Source organism: Pinus tabuliformis, chromosome 7 (genome assembly GCF_031772625.1).
Source record: "Pinus tabuliformis cultivar Carrire ecotype Pingquan chromosome 7, CPIR1, whole genome shotgun sequence".
Lineage (NCBI taxonomy): Eukaryota > Viridiplantae > Streptophyta > Pinopsida > Pinales > Pinaceae > Pinus > Pinus tabuliformis.
This window is the reverse complement of record NC_142293.1, coordinates 651,052,119-651,059,227: the sequence shown is the minus strand read 5'-3', so window position 1 is coordinate 651,059,227 and position 7,109 is coordinate 651,052,119. Positions and strand designations below refer to the sequence as shown.

Sequence of the window (7,109 nt, the reverse complement as noted above, 5' to 3'; positions counted from 1 at the left end):
CACCAGGAAAGAAGACAGGAGTGCACTACATCATCACAGCAACCAAATACTTGACAGATGGGTTGAGGCACAACCTGTGAATAATTTCAGCGCGGCTACAACTATGAAGTTCATATTTGAATAATTTTGTCTCGGTTTGGTTGTTCTAAGATTTTGATGAGCGACAGGGGTTTGCACTTCCTAAATGAAACAATTGCTACTCTACTTGAAGAATTCCAGATATATCATCAGAAAATTACACAGTGTCATCCTCAAGGGAATGGTACAGTGGAAGCCTTTAATAAAATCTTGGAATGTGCTTTGATGAAGATTTGCAATACAAATAGGAACGATTGGGATGTGCGCATACCAGTTCTTATTTGGGCATATAGAACTACATGTAAGAAGTTGATTGGATAGACATCATTTAGATTGGTTTATGGACAAGAGGTAGTAATGTCGATGGAGTATATTGTGCCCAGTTTAGGATTGGTGCATTCAGAGAAACGACAGATCAGGATACTATGGAAGAAAGCATCGCCCAGAGAGTTGAGTTAGAAGAAGATCGCTTCTTGATAGGTTTTCATCAACAGGTGTAGAAGGCTCGCGAAAAGGTGTGTCATGGTCACTATATTAAGAAGCACACCTTTAAAAGTGGAGATTTAGTATTGTCGTATGATAGTAATTTTATGACTTTTCCCGGAAAATTTTAGACGCATTGGTTGTGGCTATACATCGTCTAGGATATTGTAGATGGAGGTGTAGTTAAGCTCGTGAACCTAAACGGTGATATATTTCCAGGTAAAATAAAAGGAAGTAAGCTAAAGTTGTACAGGGGAGATCCCACCTCTGTGCAATGATTGTATGGATGTAGGATAGTCTTAGTACTCCAGACAGTTGCAAGGAAGTACAGGACTATAAACTACACTTCCAGAAGGACATCTTGGTGAAGCAAAGGGGTTGTGAGATGATTGGATGAAAGGCATAGAGGAGGGTTGCGACGAAGGAGCATGGTGGATACCATGCAGCCTCGCAAAAAAGTTACCATTGGAAGCACTGTAGATGATTGGATGGTGATTTATCCATTAAAGGGAGCGAGGGGGGGAAGAGCATTTAAGGAGCATATCTTTATAAATATGCTGCTAAAATCACATTAATTATGGTGATCTAGAGGGAACGGATGGATTTCAATTCAAAATATGCTATAAATACATCATCCCGCTCCACATTTTGAACACTTTGCTTCCTAAGACCTTTTGTGCTAGTTTGTGCCAAGATAATTGTTGCATGTCTAGAGGGGATTGGAAAGAAATTAGGGAGAAGTTTTCCCATCAAGGATTTGGGTGGGAGGTGAATTTAACTAATTGGAAATGTGAAATATTCTTGAAAATAATGACTACAACCCAACCCGTACCTACCACAGTGCCTAAGTCATTAAGGCCTAAACCCGCTGCCTCCACGATAGGAGAAAAGAAGAAAACAAGCCCTAGAAAATGCCAATGCGGCAATCACCATGTAAGAATCCAACAGAGATGAGACAAAAGGGTAAGATGGATAGAACCAAGCAACCAATGGAACCCTTGGACTTAGATGAGGAAGAACTAACTATGGGGATTGAAGAGATTGATACTGATGAAGTCGCGCCAATTACTCGGATACCACCTTATGTACCCCTAGAAAATCCACAGCCAAAGTTACAAAAGATTTGGATTCGATGAAGTTCCAGGTCTCCAAACCATTGCTGCCAGAGGAGGTACCTTTTGAGGGCAATTTGTTGGCCAAGATGCTCTATTTGGAGATGGAGGACTGGGACTTGGAGGATTATGCAAATTTCTTGTAGTTGGAACCGAGAAAATACTTTAAGAAAGTATACTATGAGGAGTTAGATGTTACACGGCTTGAGAGAATGAAGTGGGTATCTAGAGTTGAGCGTGAAGGGTTGCTCAATATGTTGTGGGTGCCACATTTTAGTGAAACACCATTGACATTGTCTGTGTGCGTCAATTATTGACACTGGTTCACAATGGGTACCTTTGGTTGGGAGGGTCCATTCCAATTACTCATATGCTGATTCACCGAATAATATTGCTACCTTATCAAGAAGTAGACCCTGTTGATGCTTTTGTGGGGAAATTACAGGAGAAGAAGTTGTTAGACCAAATGAAGAGTGACATTAGGTTAGTGAAGAAGTCACGCGACTATTCAATTAGCTCCATATCAGATGGTGTTGTGTAGTTTGTTGCACAAATATTGGTCAGGAAGATCACGAAGAAGTGTTGTGCTGATGAAGTGTCAGCACCAGTAGTATATCTAGCTGCGTAGTGTACCAAAGGATTCTAATATATTTGGGCTCAATATCTGTGTCATGAGTGCCTGGAGGATTGTCGAGAGGCCCATGACGACGGCAAGGCATTCCCCTACAAGTGACTACTTTTGTTGATCGTGCTAGTGGCATGGAGGACACCAGAGGAAAGACAATTCCTACAGCATGATCCTAACTTATGCGAGGCAGGGAAATTCACCTCGCTGTGGGCAACAAAGTATCATCAGTGCATCATGGAGACAAAGATATTCTAGGTCTTGTTTGAGTTTGAGCTGAGGATGGTGATAAACCAACAGTCGTGGTTATCACCAAGATTGCATGCATTGTATGCTAACATTGCTAATTTCAAGGCATATTTTCATAATTTGTCTGTCCGCACAAAGAAGGATTTGATGGGCACATGGAATAAGTTTCCCTACTTGGTCACAAAAGATGATATTATGGGGGTCACCAATAAATGGCCGAGCAACTAGCTCACCCCATTTGATGTAGGCACAAGCACCAGTAAGGTTGTAGAAGGCGTAGCTACGACAGCAACAAAAAAAAGATAATAAGAAAGACGCATAGAAGGCTTCTATGAAAGAAAAAACTGAAGAAGAAGAAAAGGATACGCAACAGAAAGAGGCATCTACAAAGGAGATAGAAGCACCAAAATAAAAGGTCTTTGCAAAAGGGAAAAATGTGCCAAATGAAAAAGCAGGAACTTTGTAGGCCACCGTTGACCTCGAAGAACAAGAGCGCATAGACGTGGAGGTTGAGACTTAGGATGAAGAGGAAGGGGGCACAGACTTGGAATCCCCCTTCATACTCAAGAGGAGGCATAAGTGAAGCTCCATGGGACTCTGGAAGAAGCAAAATTCTGACAAGTCTATGAGCGTGACGCAATTCGTCCTCACAGAGGGGGACCTAGACAAGATCGGTGACGTGGTCTGCAATTCAATGAAGACTATTTGGGGCCACATTGAAGACCAATACCATTAGCCATTGGACAAGGTACAACAAGGCTTGAGGGAATTGTAGTTTCATATAGGTGTAATTCAAGTGAGTGTAGGGCAAGCAAGCCTAAATCAAGCAAGCATGAAGGAAGCGAGTGCAAGAGCTTCAACAAAAGAGATCACCCCAGACCTCCATGCAGTACAGTTACCATAGGGGTATTTGCATGTTGAGACTTTAGAGGACAGGGCGCACCTATTGCATTTGAAGAATTTGGGCCTTAACCTCGTGGCACTCCCCATTCATACATTGCATGAGTTGCATCATGGCATCCCAGATGATCTCAGAGTCGAGTAACAATGGACATTACTAGTTAGCAGTGAAGTTAAAACCAACAAATAGCTAATATTCAAGGAGAAGGAACAGTCACTCAAATAACAAGAAGAAGTCATTGTGCATAGTGAGGAGTTGGAAGTAGCAATAGTTCCCGGATCTCTAGATCACAACAGAAGAGACCTCCAGGGAGAAAATCTAGAAGTTAGTTGTTGCGGTGAAGGAATCAAAAGAGGAAATTGGAATTTTTTTTTTGAGTTGCAACTATAAATATCTGAGCTTCAACTTAAGTTGTAGTTAACCACTCTTCTAGAATTCAAAGAGTACTGTGAGGCTACTATTAAAGAGTATATGATTACTTTGGAAGCTGCAGTCAAGGATTATAGCTAGTTATTTGAGAAAAAAATTGAGATGTGGACCTTGTTGCAGGAGCATCCACACTTGCAGAAAATTGAAGAAACTATCAGAAAAAAATAGGTGTAGCTGGACGAGATCAGGGCTACAGTGATGACCTTAGCACCAGTGCAAAGGTTCACCAGGATCGAAGAGGGGAATTTCATCCAGACCCATATTGATGAACTGCGTTAGAAAGCATCCATCATATCCTCAATGAGGGAATCCTGGGTTGATGAGGCAAGCTAGTTGACACAAACGATATAGAGAAAGTTGAAGGCTATGCAGCAGACACAGAGAACCATGGGCCTTGTAGTTGAAGTCCAACTATAGAGAGACTATTTGAGGAGGTTCATCAGGTCGTTGTGCTGGGAGAAGCATATCTTCAAGCATTGAAGATAGAATTTAGAGGTCTGTAGGTGAATATCAAGGCAACACTAGCAGAGTGACTCGGGATGAGTCATGACTTTGTGTTGGGGACCTATTGGGATAGGGTCCCTTGGGGTTAAATTTTGAATAATTTTTGTTAATACTGTAAAGCCTACACATTTTGAGGAGCGGAGCACGCAGGTTGATAGGAGTCAAAGGGGCTTATGAAGGACAAAGCCCCTTAGTTGTTAAGAGTTAAGCTATTTTGTGACCTACCCATGGTTCGCGGACCATGGTATTGTAATGAAGTATCATATAAAAAGGAGTCATAGAAGAGTCATAAGGAGATAGTGAAGAGCATACATAAGTAAGTTTTGGGTCTCTATTTTCTATTTTTTACTTGAAAAATGCGAAAGCTTCTACATCTATGTGGGCGGAGACCTTGGTAAGTCCACAACTAAGTGTGTGGGCCCCCGCAGCTGTGTGTGCAGGGTTGGAAGAGTTTGTAATAAAAGATATAAGCATAATAAAGGTTTTTCTAAAGAATTATATGTGTATCTGTGTATCTTTTCTTATCTTTGAATTTACTGTATGTTTTGATCTATTTAATGCAATTAATCATGAAAAGTACTTAATAGATACATAGAAGAAGTAGATTTGTTTAAATACATAATGTTATGAATGTTTAGTGCAATTAGAAAAGAGTTTAAATTTGTTAATTATTAGTTGTTTTAATTTCCATGTTTTAAGGATTAAGGTTTGTGAAGGTCAAAATAAAGCCCTAAATTTAATAAAAAAACATTGCATAGTCCTTTGGTGTAGAAGCTTAGTTCTAGCATCCCCCAATACTGCTTCGGGTGAGACTGCAACCTGCGCTACGCGTGTTTTTGCTTAAAGGGCTGGTAGTGTAGGGTTTTGTTGGTTAGTACAACTAACTTTGGACCTGGATCAAAGCCCCCTCAATACAACAATATTTTTTCAGATGAAAGTTGGTCCATTTCATCTATAAGTCCAAGAACTCTTAAAGGTACATCAAAAGTTTTTCAATGCCCTCCTTCATTAAAGGATACATATCCTTGTTTTGGCCCTGAGTAGAATATGTAGTTTTTGATTATATGCATATTACCTTTAGTTTGAGTATAAAAATCAAAATTTAAAGGCTTTCTTACTTGTATGAAAACTCAGTCTAATCTCAACATGATTTATGCCACCTTTTTTTATTTTATTGACTCCATCTACGTTAGCTTGACGTTGTATTTTGTGAGATGGATAGATATTAGAAGGTTTCCTTTATCTATTGTTCTCGTCAAATGTCATCAACTTTTTTCAGTCAAACATCTAGTTGCGCAATATCAATACCAAAGCACTTAAATGCTCATCTCATATTGTTCCTACATAGGAAAGGATCTTCATTGGTATGCAAGGGATAAAAAGGCACAAGATTTCAGGGAAGAGGCAAAGAAGGAAGAGATTACGAGGGTCAAAGAAGAGGAAGAGAAATCCATGCATGAGATTTTGGGTTTAGCACCAAAGTGTGTAAGCCAACCTCAAGGAAATCGACTGGATAAGTGAGAGGCTAAAAAGCTACTGAATAAAAGAAGTTGTGTAGAAGATTTGGCTCCTCATTATGCATAAGGAGAGTGTGTACAGGGGCTTGGCTTTTCTAGGTAAGTTTTCACTTGTATTCTTTTATTTAGAAGGATGATGGATTTCTTATTTATTTGCAGCCAAGTTTCTCAACCTTGTTCCAATTTTCACTTGCAATAAAATGATTGTGCTTCACTAGCATGTGTTTTAATTTGGTTATCTTTCTCCATAGAGGCATATTCACTATTTATTCTAGCTTTTTTGTTGTTTTCCATTTGAATTTGTATTCATTCTTCCAACTTCATAATTTATGGCTCCCCATCATTCTGTGAATGAAAAATCTTCCGAGAGAATTGAGTCTTGCTTCAAATAGAAAACTTTAGGAAAGAGAGAATGAATCTCATATGGATTCTCAAAATGATGAAGCAACCCAACTATCTAATATACATGATTATGATTCTTCAATAGATGATCAACATGTTAGGAAGAGGAAGAGGAAAGAGGGGAAAATGAAGAGAAGAGAAGAAAGGAATATTTCAAAGGTTGATAAAAAGAGTCATGAATAAGATTCCAAGCAAGATAAGAGAAGGGATGGATCAAAATCGAGTAGAAAGCACAGAAGACAGCATGAAGGTATCATTGATTGAAGGGGAAAACATGATTATTAAATTATTGAGAACAACATGATATCCACTTTTCTAAAATTCAACGTTTTCCAATTGATGTCAATGGAAACTTGAACATCTTCCTGTTATTGAACATGTTAAATCAATTTGACAATCGAATAGGGAAACAAGTAAAATATTGCTTCCTAATGTTATTTAAAACTGGTATTGTGGATCCCTTGTTGTGCATCAAAGTAAATCCTTTTGTACTATGTATTATGCATGCCAATAAATATACTGCATGCTTAAAAAAATGCAGGATAAATGTCATGATGTTATAAGGAAACATTCTGCAACAGTAAGGAAAATTTTTCATGGAGGAAAAATCGTAAGAGAAAGCAAACATAGCAAAGGTGACTAGTGATTTGGATTAGGAATTATAAATGGAAAAACCTATAACGGTTGCATCACTTCTGATTGCAAGAAACGGTCTATTGCTTTCTCAAACTTTAGATCAAATAGCAATAGAAAACCAATGTGTGCATGGACAAAAGCAAGCCTCTCGATGGCATGCTCCTCTTCCCCCC

General features: G+C 39.0%; 1 pseudogene; it reads left to right on the top strand.

Annotated features, from left to right (window-relative positions):
• The first annotated feature begins 5,701 nt into the window (after nt 1-5,701).
• Nucleotides 5,702-6,564, top strand: LOC149249119 (uncharacterized; annotated as a pseudogene).
• Nucleotides 6,565-7,109: the final 545 nt, after the last annotated feature.